This window comes from Lynx canadensis, chromosome D2 (genome assembly GCF_007474595.2).
Source record: "Lynx canadensis isolate LIC74 chromosome D2, mLynCan4.pri.v2, whole genome shotgun sequence".
Classification (NCBI taxonomy): domain Eukaryota; kingdom Metazoa; phylum Chordata; class Mammalia; order Carnivora; family Felidae; genus Lynx; species Lynx canadensis.
The window spans coordinates 73,438,707-73,459,300 of NC_044313.2; positions in this window are offsets into that span (position 1 = coordinate 73,438,707).

The window sequence follows — 20,594 nt, forward strand, 5'->3', positions numbered from 1 at the left end:
CAAGATGCTCTTCCTCTGGACTGTTAGCCAACTCCAGACCAGGCAACAGGGGGGCTAAGAGGCTGAGTAGAACTTTTGACAGGATCATATGGCTAAGGAATCAGAAATTGGAGTCCAGAGCCTGCCAAGTTGGATGTCCCAGGAAAATCCTTATCTTTAGGATAGGACACTGAAGGATTGCACCATAGGAGGAAATATTAACCAGAAATAATCAGGCCTTTGAATACAGTGCAGACCTTCAAATCATTTTCAATTCACAAAATTGGGTTACATAAATCCCAGGGTGCTAGTGCTCTCAGGCTCCTGAAGAAGGAAAGGAAATCCTCCCTAGAGGAAGATATCATCCGAGGCCTCAAATTATTTCTACAATTAGTTTTGCAAATACACACACTATAAAAAGCAAAAATGGCTTCTTAAGAAGGTAACATGAAAAAAACCAGCAGAATAGTGGACAACAGAAACAAACTCATAGGGTTTCCAGATATTGATGTTATCAGACACAGGCTTTAAAATAAGTGTGCTTATTATGTTTGAGAAGATACAAGACAAAATTGAGAATTTCAGAAAAGAATTAGAAACCATGAAAAATAAATTAATAAAACCTCTAGAATTAAAAAAATATAAGCAACAAAGTTAAGAGGTCATGGATGGATTTCATAGTACACCAGACAAAGCTGAAGTGCACAAAATATGAAGTATAGAGGACTGAAGGAGGGAAAAGACAAGAGAGAGGGTAAGAGAGAAATAATATGAGTGAGAAAGTCTAATACACATATAATTGGAATCCTAAAAAAAGAGTTGAGAGAGAATGGGAAAAAAGTAATATTTGAAGAGGTAATGACTGAGACTTTTCCAAAACTAACTAAATACATAAAGCTAGATTAAAGAAGACCTTTAAAAAACCCAACCATGAGAAACATAAAGAAATCTACACCTTGGCAAATCATAATAAAATTGCTGAAAACTAAAGCAAAGAGAAACATATTACAAGAAGTCAAAGAATAAGGAACAGATTATGGTCAAAGGTGCAACAATGAGACTTACAGCAGACTTCTCACTTGAAACAATGAAAGCTAGAAGATAATGGAATAGTTTTAACAGGCTAAAAGTAAAAAAACTGTCAACCTAGAACTTTATGCTCAACAAAAATATCCTTCAAGAGGGTCAGCTAAAGATAATTAGAAATCAAAACTAAGAATACTTGTCACTCACCCCAAAGGAAATACTAAAGACTGTTCTTTAGGTCAAAGGAATATAGTCCCAAGTACGAAGTCAGAGATGCAAGAAAGAAAGAAATGCATAGAAAATAGCAAGTATATAGGTAAATATAAACAGATAGTGGCTATATAAAATGATTTTAAAAATTGTTGGATTTGAAATACGTATCACTTAAAATGCATGACAACAATAATATAAAATAATTTGGGGGCGCCTGGGTGGCTCAGTCGGTTGAAAGTCCGACTTCGGCTCAGGTCATGATCTCGCAGTTCGTGGGTTCGAGCCCCACGTCGGGCTCTATGCTGACCACTTGCTTGGAGCCTGGAGCCTGCTTCGGATTATGTGTCTCCTTCGCTCTCTGCCCCTCCTCTGCTCACACTTTGTCTCACTCTGTTTCTCAAAAATGAGTAATTGTAAAAACAGAAATTATTAAAAACAATAAAATAATAAAATAATTTGGGAGGGGGCAAATGGAGTTAGAGTGTTCCAGAGTCCTTGAAATGCCTGAGAAGAGCATAAAACCAATTAAGATTAGACCTTAAGGGGTGCCTGGGTGGCGCAGTCGGTTGAGCGTCCGACTTCAGCCAGGTCACGATCTCGCAGTCCAGGAGTTCGAGCCCCGCGTCAGGCTCTGGGCTGATGGCTCAGAGCCTGGAGCCTATTTCCGATTCTGTGTCTCCCTCTCTCTCTGCTCCTCCCCCGTTCATGCTCTGTCTCTCTCTGTCCCAAAAATAAATAAACGTTGAAAAAAAAAATTAAAAAAAAAAAAGATTAGACCTTAATAACACAAGAGGTGATGCTGCAATCCTGGGGCCAACCTCCAGAAGAATAGTAAAAGAATATGCAATTTCCAAAGTCATAGAGAAAGGAAATGGAATATTAAAAAATAACCAATCCAAAAGAAGCAATAAAGTGAGAGAAACATAAATATGGGATACAGGTGGAACAAATGGAATATCATATTAATACCATACTTAATAATATGGTCGATTTAAATCCAAATATACCAGAAATTACATTAAATTAAATGTAAATTAAATTTCATTAGTAAATATAAACAGACTAAATGCACCAATTAAAAGAAAAAATTGTCGGACTGGATTAATTTTTTTAATTGTATAACGTTTACGAGAGAAGCTTATGACACTTAAGGATACAGAACAGACACAGGTAAAGAGATGGAAAAATACATCCAATGTAAAATAGGAGTATCTATATTATTTATCACAATAGAATTTAAAGTAAAAAGTATCACTAGAAATAAAGAAGACATTTCATAGTGATAAAAGTTTCAATTCAAAAAGTGAATTGAAGTTATAGCATTCGAAAATTATATATACCTAATACCTCGAAACACGTAAAGCAAAAACCAACACATATACACACACAGCAAATCCACAATCCTAATGGGAGAATTTAACACACCTCTCTGAATATCTAATAGAACAAATAGACAATGAGTCACGAAGGATATAGAAGATTCCAACAATACAATCAGCAACTATAACCTAATGGATGCGGTAGAATACTGAGCTCACAACTACTAACTGTATACCTTCTTTTCAAGAACACAAGGAAGTTTCAAATGTCAACTGTATGCTGAGCCACAAAGCAAGTCTTAACAAATATCAAGTGACTGAAATTATACAAAATATACTCTCTAACTACGTTATGATTAGGCTTGAAATTAATAATAGAAATATGATGAGAAAACTCTCATGTATGGGAAGATTCAGGAATGTTCCTAAAGTACCCATAGGAAATCAAAGAAAATTTAAACATATCTTAACTGAATGATAATGAAAATATTACATGTTGGGGCGCCTGGGTGGCGCAGTCGGTTAAGCGTCCGACTTCAGCCAGGTCACGATCTCGCGGTCCGTGAGTTCGAGCCCCGCGTCAGGCTCTGGGCTGATGGCTCAGGGCCTGGAGCCTGTTTCCGATTCTGTGTCTCCCTCTCTCTCTGCCCCTCCCCCGTTCATGCTCTGTCTCTCTCTGTCCCAAAAATAAATAAACGTTGAAAAAAAAAATTTAAAAAAAAAAAAAAAAGAAAATATTACATGTTGAAACTCATAGGATAAGGTTAAAGCTATGTATAGATGATTATTTATAATCTTACTTGCATATATTAGATTATAATAAAGGTTTAAAATCAAAGAACGAACCCATCATCTCAAGAAATTAGAAAAAGCACTGAAAATTGAACCCAAAGGAAAAAAAGAAAAGAAAGATAAATGCAGAATTTCATGAACTAGAAAACAAATATACAATAGGAAATACCAACAAAATCAAAAGTTTGATTCTGTGGAAAAAGTATTAAATTGATTTTAAAACCCAAAACCTTAGCAGAATCGAGCAAGGGGGGGAAAGAAAGAAAAGATAAACATAATCACTATCAGGCATGAAAAGGAGACATCACAACAGAGCCCACCGTTGTTAAAAATTGTAAGAAAATATTGTAAACAATGTCATGCCATTACATTTGAAAATTTAGATAAATACTAAAATCCTAAAAAACTCAATTTATCAAAATGAACACAAGAGATATGAATCTTATCTAGTCAAATAACTCTTCAACTAATTAAATCCATAATTTAAAACCTGTCCACAGGAAAAACCCCAGGCTTGGAGGTAATATTGTCAGAAATGCATACATGCACCAGTATACACGCATAAGAATGCCCATAGCAACACTGTCTGTACTAGCTCTAAACTGGGAACAACCCAAATGTCCATCAAGAGTAGAACAAAAGGACAAAACTGCATCACATTTATAAAAGGTAACACAATCTTGCAATGAAAATTTATAGACTACAGCTATAAACAACAACAGGGGTGAATTACACAAGTCTAATGTTGAGTGGAAGAAGCCATGCATGAAAGAATACATGCTGTAGAGTTACGTTTACATGAAGTTGTAAAAACAGGCAAAACTAAACTCTAGCATTGAACGTATATTGTGCTGGTAAAATTCTACAGAAAACTAAGGGTGTTTTACCATGGAGGTCAGGATATTGGTTACCTGTGGTGGGGAGGGCATGGCAGGGAGGGAGCAGAGAGAGCTTCTAGAGTACCCTACAGTCCTATCTGTTGACCTGGTAACGACACCGGTGTTGACTCAGTGATAAATCGAGTTATAGGTCTTTGCTGTGAACGCTTTTCTGTAGGTGTGTTTTATAGTTTAAGAAGTGAGAGAGAGACTGAGAGAGAGAGAGAGAGAGTAGGGAGGGAAGAGGAGGAAGGAAGGAGAGAGGGAAGGGGGGCAGAAGGGAAGCAAGAAGAATGTGGGGGGCCTGGAGTCTTTAGGGATAAGGGGGAGCATGTGAATCACACTCCACTGAACACGGACAGCAAACTCAAAGTCCAGGAGAATCAGACAGACCCTTCATGAATGATTCAGGTTGGGGAGGGGTGTGGAAGGGAAGAAGCCCATGGGTCAATGGCATCTAATACCAGTCTATGTCCTGAAAGATACTCCTTGTTGCTGGAGAGAGTGTGGCCAAGTGGAGAACGCGTTCCACATGTCAGGAAGGGCAGCTACCACTCGGTTCGAGAGAGAGCAAAGATCCAGTCTTGCCCCTCCCCAACTTCAGGCTGAACTAAAAAATCTGTATTTCCTGTGACCTCCTGTTTCTTAAATGTTGATAACTAAACCAAATTATACCACATATCACTCAGGCCAAACAAAGCCCGTTTTACACTCCAGATGAGGTCTAGGTGCTTTGAGACAAGAGCATGAACCACTCAGAATTCAGTCCAAGCTAGGGCATGCCTTTCTGCAGCACCTCCCAGGACCCAGCCAGTGAGCAGCCATCAGACAGGGTGGAAGGAGGCTGGGTGACATCTCACTCCAAGACCCAGAGAGCCAGAGGGTCCCTGGGACGGAGGGCTGAGACAAAGGCCAGACACTCGAAGCGCCCATGAGACCAAAGCCAAGTCAGGAGAAGTGGGGAAGTCAGAAGGAGCTTCTGAATTCAAGAGCTCCAAAAATAAACCTTTCCCTTTTCTCTTTTTACTTTAGCTGCTCTTGACTTGCCTTTTTTTTTTTTTTTTTTTTTATTCTAACAATTCCACAGGCAACCAGAAGCCATAAAGCAACTGCACGTTTTTCATGGAGCTGCTCTGCTCATTAAAAGCTCTGCTTTTAGCCCTTTCGTTTCAAAGGTAGTCACACGCACACACACACACTTTCCAAATGATGCAGTCATGGATTCGGACCACAAGCCAAGGCCACAAGCAACATCTGCCTTGGCCCCTGATGGCTGCCTTCCAAGAAGAGTCAGAACAGCGGAAGCAGCTAGCCGCGCGCGTAACAAGCGGTCAGCAGTTGGGAACAGCTGGAGGGAGGAGGGCCAGTGAGCAAATATCAGAATTTGGGAAATAAGGCTCTGGCTGAACAAAGTTCACCGTCGTTTTCCAAGAAAGCAGAGCCCGGTTGAACCACCCCAGAGAACAGGGCAAGGAACAATAAACTGAATGTTGGCTCTCAACTTCCAAAGCAGGGTACGCTTGGCCACCCGACGGTGACCAGGGCTCTATGGCTGTTCCCCCTGGGGCAGAGGGCATGCGGCAGCTCAGGGTAAAAGGGGAGAGACAGACAGGAGTCAAAGCAAGACCAGCCAACAGAAATGGGGAGCAAGATGAAAGCAAAAAACAACAAAAAGCCTTTTTATCCTTTCCATGGCTACGCAAATTTAAATTAATCTCCCTCTAGAGCTATTCAACCCTGCAAGGTACCTACCTTCTCCTTTCCTCACAGAATTTGAGCACAAGCTTATCTAGTATCTCTCAGAAATACTATTCAAAGGATAAGAGGTTGAACGAGATTACTTCTGATTCTCAAAACCGTAATTTAGCAGAACTGGGTAATCCTGACAAATGACAGTCTTTCTGAGCACACGCGTGGCACTCTTGGGAAGGCACTGAGACAATTCAGATTGTTTGCAAATAGGTCTGATTATCTGCGAATTAGCTGCTTGAAGTTCTCAGGTATGAAGCAGGGCTTATTTTAAGAAATTGCGTTCATTTAGATCATAGTTTTATTGAAAAGCAAGGAGTTCAAAAGCAATTGGAAATAAGACAGCTTTTTTTTTCTTTAACTCATACATTTTTTCCGAATTGTTTCCGCTAGACCATCTCTTAAGAAAGACTCTTTGTAGGGGCACCTGGGTGGCTCAGTCTGTTAAGCGTGTGACTTCGGCCCAGGTCATGATCTCACGGTTCGTGGATTCGAACCCCGCATCAGCCTCGCTGCTGGCAATGCAGAGCCTGCTTCGGATCCTCTGTCTCCCTCTCTCTCTGCCCCTCCTCTGCTTGTGCTCCGTCTCTCTCGGTCTCTCAGAAATAAAGAAATGTTTAAAAAAGAAAAAAAAGGAAAGATTCTTTGTAAACGAATTAAATATTCTTGGGAGTCATTTTCAACTCAACAGAAGTATCATTATTTATCTAGTAGCACATTAATGCCTATGCTTTACATGTTTGTACTCCTACAACACCCAGCCCCACTGCTGGAGCATAATAGGTGCTCAACAGATGTTTGCTGAACGAGTCAGTTGCAAAGACGAAGCTCGGAAATTGTCCATTTCTGCATGTCGGCGACAGTAATAGCATTTTGAACACTTACTACGTGCTAGTAATTAGCCAGCTAAAGGAATATATGTCATAACGGTCCCGAAGATGTGGTTACAGTGATTGTTCCCATTTTACAGGCGACCCAGCGGAGGCTGGTGAGTGGCGGGGCTTGAAGATTCGAGGCCAGGCCGGTCCCACTCCTGGGTGAAGCTTTCGGCCCACCGTATTAAACTGAATCCCAATCCTCTGCTCCGCGTATCTAGTTTCAAGTGGTTCGTGCCGTGTGTTCAGCAGATGGAAACTGCAGTCCTACCCCACCCAGTGTAGACACACTGCAGGCCGGAGCAGGCCAGTTCCCCGTCCGCGTGCACACAACCTGCCTCCCCTCCCCCTCTGGCCCTTTGTTCTTCCCACGGCTGCTCAGCAAATTCCTCGATTTGAAATTACGATCACAGGTTGGAGTGCTACTTAAAATAATTTTGCCAAATGTTCCATCTCGCTGCGTTGATGAATATAATGGATGAAAATTTAAAGAGAAAAAATTTAAGAATTCACTTTGTTGAAGACAAAAAGAGAGCGGGCGAGAGAGAGAGAGAGAGAGAGAGAGAGAGAGAGAGAGAGAGACTGCATCCACGGCCTTCATGTGGACACCTGAGGGATTCTCTCCCACAGCAAGCTGGCCCAGTGCTGGACTTCTGGAAGCGTTCCCCTGGTGGGGAGATGGGGCTGCTGTCAGGCCTGGCCGGCCACAGATGGAGGGGGCAGAGGTCAGGGCGGGTGTTGGGTTTGTTTAAGCGTGAGTCAGAGGCAGGGTGGGGGTAGACCCTCGGTGTCCGATTTCCAATTTCCTGTTCGAGTCACTGATGGGCACTTCTCGCCGGCCCAGCCAGCCTTTTATGCACACCGATCCGCAGAACAAAGGCAGGCAAGAAGAGAGCCACAAATAACCCGACAGGCCAGGTCTTCCTTCACTAAGGTAGATTCCTCTCTCCGACTCAGGGAGGCCGGGCCCAAAGCAGACCGCCGAGTGTTGCCCGGAGATCACACGAGGCCTAGCACCGGGGCTCCTGGCTTCCTCCCCTCGGTGGGGACCTGGCCCCGGCCGTAGCCTCACGCTAGCCTATCCATTGGGTTGGCCCAGTGCTCAGGGGCCCTCCAGGCGCCTGGGGCTCAACGAACCTGGCAGACAGGCCTCGATGAGTTCAAACATGGGGTCTTGCATCACACTGGATTCTACCAACTCAAGTGGACTCCGTGTAAGACACTTCCCTCATTTTCTGAGGCTTCCTCTGTGTTTGGGAAGTAGGTGGGGAGGGATGAGCAAGTCCTGAGCACAGAGAGGGTGGTGAGAGTCTCTCTCAAGTTCTTCCACAGCCAAAAAGCCCTCACGACAAGGAGGCACTTCTGCCAGCAGGGGCCCACGGTCAGGCCTGCCTCTGCACAAGGATTCCGGAAAACCGATAAAGGCCATGTGCCTCCAAGGTCACCTTCAAAGCAAACTGCTCTCTCAAAATCTGTTCCACCGCCCTGTATGAGTCTTGCCATTCATGGGAACCCAGCCCCTCTGAAAACAGCCCCAGCTTGTTGAGGGTCTATTTATTTGGCTCTGTGTCCTTCAAGAACACAAAGGTGATGTCTTCAGTTGTGCTGCATCATGATAAGCTGGCCTGGTGAGCTTAAGGGGAGCCCCGTGTACTCTCCCCAAGATGATGTTGCACCCAGCCTTGCAAAACACTGGAAAGAAACGATGGCTTCCTCAGGGTCTCCTCAGTCTTGGAGGTAGAGAGGCCAGGGTGTGGCAGACTATTCCAGACCCATCACTTCCCAGCAGGGTGATACTGGGGAGGTTCCGTCTCCTCATCTGTTGAAGGAGCACGATTCTGTGCGTGTCACCAGGTAGCAGTGGGAGCTAAAGGAGCCCCGCTGTTGGTAAGCAGGAGTCTTTCCAGCTATTTCCACCAGAAATGGCAGCGGAGCAGGGCAGAAGGAAGCACCCATCTCCAGGTCAGGGCCGAAGGGGAAGGAGTCTTTACATACAGGAATGCTACTGGTCTCTGTCACACCCTCAACCTCCAGCTTTGCTCGAAGGTCCGATTACCAGCTTGTCTCCAACGTATGACCACCCCCCCAACCCAAGCCCAGCCCAGTCCAGAGCAGCCCTGTGGTGGCTCCACTCCCAGGCCCGCCTCGTGGGCTGCTGGGGGTCACAGGCAGAGGCAGGGGACATCTCACTACACTGTCTATGGACACATCTCTCCCCGTCTGTCATCACTCTTTCGACCCCCAAAGAATGCCTGAACACTTGGCTTCTCCAGCCTCTTTTGGAGGAAAGAAATGTCTTAGGTTCCTTTAACTTTGGGCCACGCTGTCTCCCTTCTACCCCGGCTCACCCAGTGCACAGGAGGAATGGCCGCCCCGTGGAAGGAGGATTCTATCACTGACAGAGTTCAGAATCACCGGTGCATGGCAATTAGAGATTTCAAAAGCGGTAAGCTCTCGAGAGAGTGCACCCCTCATGGCACACCCACCCCCGCACCCCTCATCTCCTGGGTGCCCCCCCTCTTTCTGCTCCTGATGCTCTTATCACAAAGAGCGATATGCACTCCTGCTCACATCTCTGCTACAGGAGCTGTCGGGAGAGAAGCTTGTGAGAACTCAAGAAAAGGGTGCTCTCCTTCTCCCTGGAAGTTATTTTTGGGCCCATTGGGCAAGCAAAGAAATGACTCCTCTGCAGAGATCATCACAGACATATGAGAAGGGTCCTGGGGGCCTCCTTTTTCTTCTTGTTTTTTTTTTTTTTCCTTTGTTTGCAGCTCACCACATTTAATGAGGAAGTACTGACCATAAGGAGAGGAAACTTTCACCCCAACCACTCCCAGGACCCGCGTCCCCATCAGCAGTGAGGTAAGAACATTCTTTTATTCTAGCCCTTCTGCTCCATCCACTCATGTGGAAGCAAACAGGGAAAGCACGGATGATGAAGTCACATTTTGTACCTTGGACAGGTGACTTCCTCGAGAAACTTCTGGAAAGCAAAATGAGAAGCTTTACTCCACACAATCAAAATGACTTAAGTCATACGTAATCCCAACAGCTTGAATACTAAGCATCTCCTTTATTCCACTCTCCCTTCTGACCCTTCACATACGTCTCCTTCCTGAATCCTTGTACCAACCTTCTGAGGGGGACCACTTTTTATCTCCATTTTACAGATGAGGAAACTGAGGCCAATGAAGTGAAGAGATTCCCCAGGTGACACAGGGAGTGATAGAGCCAAGACGTTAACCTGTCCGAAGTCAAGGTCACCGGTTAGTCAGTCACACAGCTCCTCCAGGGTGCCATGGGCTACCCCGTTTATAATGCCTTTCAGCTAAGGATGCCCAAAATACCTCATCGATGGAGAATGATCACCTTCTTGAAAACTTGGAAACGAATCCTTCTAAAGCAAATGAATTTCCACACCTGGGGTTAATGATAAAGCTGGAAAAATGCAAAGACTCACTGTTTCCTCTCCTCTGTTATCAACATGGGAACTTGGTTTTCTAGAATTATATCCTCAGCGGTGACTTATTAAAGAGTAAATCAAAGTTTGCTTTGAGAGAAAAGTAAATACACCCAACTTTCCATACGATGCTGGACCCTGAGTCCACTTCCTGGTCCCACTGTTGACTCAGGTTGTAATCCTAGATAAGTGCCCGCACACTCGCTGTCCCCGGGGGGTGAGAGCCCCCCGCAGTGCTGGGACACGGAGATGCTGTTGCCGGGTGGGGGGGGGGGGGACTGCGTGTGCTCCCGAGAGGAAAACCAGACAAAAGGCGAAGACACAGGCAGCGACGCTCCACGAGCAGGCAGGAGCTCCTCGCCGCCAGCTCTGGATCAGGGAAAGGGGTCGCTGATTTGGCACATCGCCAGTAAAACCCTGCTGTTCCTTGGCTCTGAACTCACCCGTCATTACAGGGAGCGAGGTGGGAAGGGCTGCACTTTTGGACCCAGATGGCAGGGAGGGTCAGAACAAAGTTGACGAGAGTAAACTTTAATCACGCAGCAAGGATTTTCAAGGAACAAATAAAAATAGCCAGAAATGGGTCAGCACTGACACTGAGGTTAGTGACAGGAAATTGGGGCAGAGTCCTGGGTAGAGGAATAAAAGTCTTATTTTATGAATACAAACTTATACTCTCTTTCCAATCCGATTCCCTGTTTTGCCTTTTTTTGGCTTCTCCTCTCTGTCTTTTGGACACACAAGAAACACACAGACACACACACGCAGAGCAAAAGAGAACGGTGCGGTGTCGAATCCTTGCTCCGTGTTCTCAATTCCAAAATGCTCTCCTTTCTCCTGAGGCTGAAGTTAAAAGATAGTCACACAGAACTCGCTTGAGAGGCAGGCGGGAAGGAGAAATGGGATACACGCTTTACCTGTCTTTAAGTTTCTGTAACAGGGCAACAAAGCAAAAGAAAAGCTCTGAAGCGATCCACCTGCCCCACACCAGCCTCCTCCGCATCACTGCCCCCATGGCTCTGTGACATCCCGTGTGTCACGCACACGGTATACATGCACGTGTGCACTTGCATGCACACGGATGGTACACGTGCACACTCGCACACGTGCCCAGTGCTCGTGTACACACACAGCACGTGCACGCACGGTTACATACACATGGTACTCACGCACACACACAGTACCCATCCACACACACGGTACGTGCAATACAAAGCAGACACACTCACATTCAGTACCCATGCACGCGCACACACACACACACACACACACACACACACACACCATAGATATGCATAAACGCAGAAAACGGTTCTTGCTCTCACTACAACCTTAACATTTGGGCAGGTGTTAGCTCCCATGCTTAGCAGGATGACATTTCCTTGTGGCCTCAGTGACACTATTGGGCAGAGTCTTCGGGCTTACCAAAAAGAGAGCAGTAAAGTCTGACATGCATTCATCCCAGGCAGATCGTCAGAACCAAGACGAGGGAATCACTATGAGGGGATCGTTTGGTGAGAATCAGCACGTTAGACTGGTAATTTACAGGAACGTGAAAATATACACTTCTTCCTTACATTATCTTCTTTGAATTTGCGGAAAAATGAAAGGGACTCGTGGGCTGGCCTAAATAGCATAGAAAACACACCGATGTGTGTGCGTATATATGTATGCACGTACATATACGTATACACAAACATATACATAGGTACATAGACACACGCATATGTGTTTGCTTACAAACATACGTAAGATGTGTAAAGGAGAATGCAGCCATAAGGATTCTGGGAGGAGTTTGGGTGGGGAAGTGGGTTCCACCTGTTTGCCCTCTAGGTCTCCCCAGGACAGACAGCAAGAGTAGCAACCACCTCAAAGCACGTTCAGCCCACCAAGCTGTCCCACCCGAACCCTCTCCAGAGCAGACAGGAGAACACTTTCTCAAGTTCGGTTCGCATGCAGCGTGTTTCAAGGCCTAGCACAGCCCCGCACATCTAGCCGGTGGAATTCTCCATGCCGTGGTCAGTTAGCTGTGTCACCCAGGAATGGCATCTGTTTTCGTGTTTCAGAACGCGAGCATGAGTCCTGGGAGCATTTACCCAATCGAGCCTCCCGGCTGGCTGTGCGAGGGTTAGGTTTCCGGAAGGACGCAGCATTCACTGGGCTTGAAACACCCAGAAGGTTGAGGATACAGACAAGTTCCGGAGCGTTTTTCAAAATTCATACCCTTTTCAAAGATCTGCTTGTTCTGAACCCAGCCTCAAAGCAGATTAATCAAACATAGACTCACTGAAAAATCTGCGAGAATGGATGAATTTTTTTTTTTTTTAGCTTGGGGTTTTCAGGGTGGGATTTTTGAGGAGTAGGAGAGAAGCAACTCAGTCAAGATAAACTCCTTCAGAGCACAGGCAAAATTCCCTTTTCAATTACCAGGTTTAAAAAAAAAAAAAAAAAAGACAAAGTCACACAAGAGAGGAAATGAAAAGGGAAATTTTTAGACTTCTCATCCGTCCAGAAAGCCCCGGGCCTGTTTCAGAACCCGGTCAGGGTAACTGTCGGGCCTGCGGTCACAGCACTGCAATCCCAGGAGGCCTTGCGTCACCAGCCATTATATCAATAAGGAAGTACAATCACCTAACCACAAGCCAGCTTCTTTTCTAAGCCCACATGTTGCTTTAGAGGGTTTTTAAACAAGAGACTTTCCTGTTTTTGAAACCTGTGAATCCACAGGTCTTACAGGTTACTCAAATTACCTTATCACTTGTAGCAACCCCTGGCATGAATTTCAAAACTGCCTACTCCAGCCTTCCCCTCCTCTCGCTACAGACATCCATTTACTCACCAGAATCCTTATTTACAGTATCGTGTTGCCAACTGCTGACACAGAAGAAAAACATACTAGTTATACATTAAGCTTTACGGTTAAAGCGTCTGAGCCAGACCTTGTCCAAACGATATTTATTCACCGACCAGAAGGAAGGATAACCACACTGAAGAAAACCCAACGGTAACGGCTTTGCAGCCAGATCAGCGTTCCTTAATGCAGCCACACTATTTTTCATGCAAACACGAGTGCGCGTGCGCATAAGTGTACCGTACAAAATCATCATGATTCATGGGGAAACGATTATATTTATCACAGGACGCGCAGCAAATCTATTGGAAAGTTTTTAACACAACCAGAAGGCATCCCAAACCACTTGATGAGGTTGCTGGAAAATAGATGTAAAAAAGCGTGGGTGGAGGACTCTATGGCCCCGTCCAATTGAAATCCTCCGAGGTGGGCAAGTCCGACTTGTTTTTCCCTTGAGCAAATAAAAGGTTCAGATTAAAGCGTGCACTATAGAACTGATGAACGAAGGCCACAAACAAACGTCTCTCTTTCCTGCTCCGCACAGCAGCTCGAGAAAGACGTGCCAAACCCAACAACTTGAGTTGATAGCCATCTCCTGGTTTAACTTAGACCCTGGCCAGTGGCCACTTGGCATTTCTCAAGCAATGCCTGCAGAATTCATCCAGAGCTCCCGTGCTAGAAGCGTCCGCCCTCACGGTGCGGACCTGAAGGTAGCAAAGGGCTTCCAGAAGGTGGTGCAGGCGGTGTTTTCAGGAACTGCCCAATCGGGGCACGGATGCAGTCAGTGAACTTTACTCGGCAGCTACTGCCAGTGACCTGTAAGCTGACTTCACAGAATCCACATGGCAATAATGAATCTGGCAGACGCTTACCTAACCTCACACTTTTCGGTCCTTGGGGGTTAGAATCGACACTTAGCTCATCACAAAACCACGCATCTTCCACAAAGAACCTGCTCTCCGTTTGTTTCTTTTACTTTGTTTGTCTGCATTCCGGTCTGCTCGCACCGTAACGTTGAGATGGTCACTCTACAGCCATTACGCTGTGATTTTTATGTCTGAGAGAAGGTTCTTCCAAAACACGAAAGATTCTCTCTCTTATGACATGGTCAGTGTGACGGAGGTGATACCACAAAGTGTCAGAAGTAACTCTCTGAAAGGTTGTGACTGGCCTGTGGCACGGCACAGTGCATTCGTGGGGGAGAAGACAATAAAGTAAAAGAATTCCAGAGAATTCCAGACTTCCCACACAGGCTGGGTAGATATTTTTAATTTCAATACTCTCTGGCAAATAATCCACTCTGTTTGCATGGAAGGAATCTTATCCTTCCAAAATGTTTAAAAATAATGTATTTTCTCCCCCCCCCCCCCTTGGAAAAGCCATTACTATGAAACTAATGTAAATTTTGAAGAGTTTTCTGATTCCTCCCGACCGTGCCTATTTAGGACTCTGAGGCCCCAACACTCTTGCCTGACTTAGACTGAGCTCGCTGGACAGTTGCCCCAACCCCTCTCATTTTGGCTGTGTACATCATAGCTCTGTGCCCTCTGTCCAGGGGATAAGCGTTGCCCAACGAAGAAAATGCGGCCTCTCCCCTTTTACACCATGACTGACGCCCCATCCCAGGCCTGTGACACCAGGCCGGCTCCCAGGACAGCATGTTCCCTGCTATCCTGTGCCTTCCAGCTCAGATGCCAACAAGGGCACTAGGTAATAGGTACTTTTGACAAAGTACCCTGGCCAGCTCCCCATCACTTACAAAAGTTATCTGTTTGGGGCCCATACCAACCCCATCCCCTCACCCCAACAAAGACAAAGGAAAATAACACATGTGGGCAAATCTGAGATGTCATCTTGTATTTGTGTCTCTTAAAAGTTCCTCATATTATCGAGTGCTCACTCAATTTCTTTATTTTATTTTACTTTAAATGCTTATTTATTGTGAGAGAGAGCTCACCTGTGCATGTGAGTGGGGGAGGGGCAGAGAGACAGAGAGGGAGAGAATCCCAAGCAGGCTCCGTGCTGTCAGTGCAGAGCCTGATGTAGGGCTTGATCCCACAACCCTGGGATCATGACCAGAGCCGAAATCAAGAGCTGATGCTTAACCAACTGAGCCATCCAGGTTCTTTATTTTAAATAACAAAATACCCTGAAAGGAATTCAATCAGTGGTTGTCTGGGATGATTATGGAGATTTCCTGGAGGTATGATTTGGGTTGTTGTTTTTTTTTTTTAATAAAAAACATTTAGGGGCGCCTGGGTGACTCAGTTCATGACCGACTTCAGCTCAGGTCATGATCTCGCAGTTCATGGGTTTGAGCCCCTCATCGGGCTCTGTGCTGACAGTTCAGAGCCTGGAGCCTGCTTCAGATTCTGTGTCTCCATCGCTCTCTGACCCTCCCCTGCTCACGCTCTGTCTCTCTCTCTCTGTCTCTCAAAAATAAATAAACTTAAAAACATTTTTTTAACCATTTTAATAAAAAAACACATTTAAAAGTTTTTGTAGTTATTCCAGGAGGTTTGGCCTCCAACTATAAGAATTAGATATTGTAAGCAAGTCTTTTACAGCTCATTAAAAAAATGTTTTTATTATGAAAATTTTTACACATATCAAAAAAGCATATAGTAAAATGAAGTTCCATATGCCCATCACCCAGATTAATAATAACCTAGATTTTTCCAAATTTGCTACACTTGTTCCTTTTTTGTCTTTTGTCTTTGTCTCTTTGCTGAACTCTCTTTTCCAATTTTACTTTTAAGTAATCTCTACACCCAATGTGGGGCTCGAACCTACAACCCCAAGATCAAGAGTCATGTGCTCCACAGATTGAGCCAGTCAGACGCCCCTCTTTGCTGAACTAGCTTAAAGAAAATCCCAAACCTGGTGTCATTTCACCCCTTCATACATTGGTATGCATCGTTAAAATGCACGAACATTCCCTTGTGTAGCCCCAACCTCATTAAAATCACCTTTACAAGCAGTACAACAAGAAGTTAGCTTTATGGAGATCACAAATAGTGCATGGGTATTGAGCTTGAGCAAACATTTCCAGGGACCACAACACACAGACTCAAAAAGTACTAAACCCCAAAGATACTTGGGCAGAAGCAGGGTGGTATGTTCTCAAAGACTGGGTGAGATCACTGAAAAAGGGGCTCGAGTGATGACAAAGACAGGTGATGATGAAGAGTCCGAATAATGACTGAAAAAAAAAAGACAACGTTTCTAAAAAAAATATACATGTGTGTATGATTTTATATATGCACATAATTAAATCAATAAATCTTATAACTAGAAATTTGACTCTTTCTCTTGCATCATTAAAGTATATAGATTCAGGCTGACCAAGGGAAAAAACCACACACACACAAGACTTTTGTAACCTGCTCATTGGGAAATGGGGCATTGCCTCATTTGTGGAGTTGCAAATATAGTATCTTCAACCCATCGCCTACCAGCCCCTGTCAAGCCTACCCTGCTCATCAAGAGCATTTCTTGAGCGTCTGCTAGATCCCAAGCACTTTGCCAAGCCCTGGGTACACATGCGCCTGATGCGTATGCTAGCCCTCTGAAAGAAGACTTACTATCCCCTCAAATTTACAAGGTTAAAAACTAAGGCTTCAAAACGGTGAGTTATTTTCCTGAGGGGATAGAAACGGAATGTACGGCCGGCTCACTCCGATCTACACTGCTGCCTCTGTAAGCTCTCCTTTCTCTCCCTTTCCCCAAGTAGTCCCTTCGGATCCACCCCGAAGCATGTGGCCACATCGAGGTTTCTATTTCACGCTCAAAGGAAGAAGAACCAGGAAGCTGGGAGGAGGGTTGAATGCCTGCATGATTCACAGGAGAGCCATGCCTTCATTTTGTCATCACTGCATCGTTTCTGGCTATCGCAGTCTGGTGATAAACGAGAGATGACACCATCGAATGGTGTGAGTCCACTGACCCAACAAAACCAGCCAAAGCACTTGCAAGACGGGTTGGCTGTCTGGGCAGCCCCACGGACTTCAGCTTCAATCGTACTCCCATTGTTTATCTCCCTTGATAAGGCATTCCTCCTATTCGGGGTTCCTCACCCCTGCTCTGCCGCCCCTTCTGGTATGAACTCACTGTAAGAGGAAAAGAAACCCCAGCAAGGCAGCCCTGCTCAGGCACATGGTCCAGTGCACACAGGTTTGCACTGGACTAAAAGCAAAACAAAAACTTGGGGATCCTTGTTTAGCATCATCTCCCAACCGTGGGGTGATCCCCAGCCGGTCATGTAAACTTTCTTTGCTGCAGTTTCTTCATCATTCGAATGTAATATTGGAAGACCGTGCCTGAAATAGCCAAATAATATCGTCGCATTACGGTGAAAAGCACCACATCAATGCTACGGGGGCTAGGACTTAAATAGTCACATATGGTTTCACGAAAAGCACTCCAGTGCATCAGCTAGCAGTAAAAACATGCTGGAGTGAAATGATCTGGCTGGAAATGAACTGTAAATTGATAAACATTTAGTTGCTAATGCCGTGTTTATTATTCTTTACTAGGATAAAAATTAACCGTGCGGCCTTGGCCAGAAAACGGACTGAACTCCACCTTCTGGGTGGTGGAATCAGTATTTCTCTAGCCGCTGGTTACATACAGGTAACCTCTGCCAGCTCCGATTTTATTTGTAAACAGGCCCTGAGTGTCCGCACGACAGAACTAGGGGAGGCTTCTGGGAAGCATAATTCAACCGGCCAACGCACCGAAAGGGTGACTCTCTTAAGGGAGCTTAGGCAATAAGGCCGCCCCCCCATCATCCTCTGTGTCCTGCATTTCCCAAGAAAGAGGTTGCCACACCTGCTGTGTAAGGGAAGTCGGCGCGGGGTGGGGGGGGGGGGCAGAGCAGGGGGGCGCGCAGGGGGCGCGCGGGGGGGGGGGGGGGCCGGGCTGGGGGCGCGCAGGGGGTGGGGCGGAGGGCGAGCTGGAGCCAGCCCTGCGGTCGGTCGCAGGCCAGGCCACGTGACAGAGCCAGCCGCGGCCCCAGCTGCAGATGCCGTCCTCTCCCCCGGGCACTTTTCCATCAGCTTGCAAGCAGCTGGATCAATTTACTCTAGCTCCAGCGCCCTAACACAAGCACGGGGTTAATTATTACTCGTGGAAATCCCCTGTGTTTCAGGGAATCAGGTAGCTTTCAAACTCCCAACAATTAATAGTCCTTTGGGTCCGGAGAGAATAGCAAAAAAAACAAAAACAAAACAAAACAAAACAAAAAAACCAAAACCAAAAATAAAAAACAAACAAACAAAATAACAGACTGCAGGCTACAGGTTTCAAAACAGGCTGTTTGGTTTCTAGTAAATTAGAGGGAGTGGGCGGTTGAGGTCCCGAGTAATGTTATCCTGTAGAGTGTGGTCTTCTTTGACGTCAGCAAGATGTTTCTCTCCCCCTTTTACTCCGCTTTCCCTCCTCCCTCCTTTCCTTGTCCACACCCTCCTCTTACTCCTCCCGCCTCCCCTCTTTATGTCAGGGAGACAGATGACATAGGGTAGCTCTGGAAAACTGCTCATAGCTTTGCAAGATAGCTCACAGGCTCAGATAATTCCCACCTTTTCAAAAATGAAGGCTATGGGGGAGGGGGCTACCCAGCCACCATCCAAATTAGCAAGCCAAAAATACATGTGACTCAGTGAAGGAAGAGAGGGAAAAAAAAAGCCTGCTGGAAAGCGAACAGTAACCACCCCTGGCCGTACATTCCGCAGCCCTTCATCTTGCCCGATTAGCAGTTCTGTCTGAGGGAGCATTCTTCCTGTGGCAAAGAATGCATTTTTGTCTCCAGCCAGCCTGAAATAGACTCCCGGAGAGGAGAGCATGCGTCCTGCTCCCCTGCCACTATATCCGGGCACCCAGCCTGGGCTGCTGTGCGCTTTCTCCCGGCTCCCCCAGACCTCTCCCCTCACCCCCACCCCCCGCACCCTCCCCCCCACAATTGGGAGCTGTTCTTCCTCTACTCATTCCAGAGAGCAACAGCTGCCCTCATGTTATGACAGAACTCTCTAGAACAAGGGTTCCAAAGATAAGTAAGCATCGGTAGCCTGAGCCTGCAATATCTTTGTTTCCCCTTTAAACTGTTTCTGTGCACATTTTTTCAACACAGGCAGCACCAACGCTCCAGGCAGGGTCCTGTGGGTGGCCACACAGGAAGTGCTGGTGGAGTGGACAGATCTCTATGTGGCTCTTCATTGCCATATGGCCTCAGCAAGATGACTTGGTTTCCAGAATGACCTGACTCTGTCTGTCTCTGCCCCGCCAGCTCTTATAAAGGAGAAATCTGTCCCAGACCTCACAGAATGGAAAGTGGTTCCAAGTGGAGTCCGGTAGGGAGCAGGCCCGAGGTACGTAACGGGCCTGATTCTCTCCCACCCGACCATGGTGGCTCCCTCCTCCTCTCCTCTGATCTGGACAGCAAGGGCCTCAGAGGTCCTTAGAACAGTCCACATTCTCTAAACCAGAGCCTCCAAATGCTCTCTGCAGGCATGAAGTTCCCACGAGAAACACGTTGGTGATGGAAAAGTACACATACAAAAAAAGCGAGTGAGATCACACATCTCTATTCAGTAATTAGACCTGGAACCTGAAAAAAGAGCATTGCATTTGTATATATGGGGGTGCTGTGTATGGGAGTGTCATAAGCAGGTAACAGCACTTCAGCAAGACAGCTGGCCCAGCACACAGTAAATCTTTGGCAGAAGTGTTCAGAGGACTGATGAATAAGCAAGTGAATGAATAAGAGGAATTCATTTGTTCAGAACACAAAGAAAGCAAAAAGGAGCCCAAACTCTCTTGGGGGGGAGGAAGATGGGGTGGGGGCATGGTTGCTGGAGGGGAAGCTGGTCGGAAGGCCGACCTCTAAAGTGCAAACGCGCACCAGGAGTCTGACGTAATGATGTGGCGGTAACGACACGAGGGGACATGTATTAAACACACCCCATGTGCCGGATACCGCACGTGTCTCATACAGCATCATCTCGTTCAGTACTCACGGAGGTGGAAACGAGCTTGAGGCTATGTTGACTCTTTGGGGCACCATGGAAGAGAATCCTAGACCTGAAGGATTTAGGGTATCTTGAAGCAGATGTATCCAATAGAGGGCAACCCATGCATATCCTCCAAGTTGGTCACAGTGGGTGCCTTTACAGCCTTATCTCCCTCTAGCCTCTGCCTCCACTGGTCGCCACTGAGAGGGGACACTTGCTCCCCTGCTGGCTTACCGTGCAGAGACCCCTAAGGGAGGGATGAGCTCTCATCTCCGGGCAGCCAAAGCTGGCCTACCTGCCTCGGAGCCTCACATGTGCTCCCTCTGGGGACACCCCTGACCCCAGCCCTGCTGGGTGATCTCTGGGCTCTCAGGGAAGCACAGTCCAACCTCCTGGGACATTCAGGGATTCGTGCCACGGGGGCCTTTCCTGGGCGGGCCGCCGA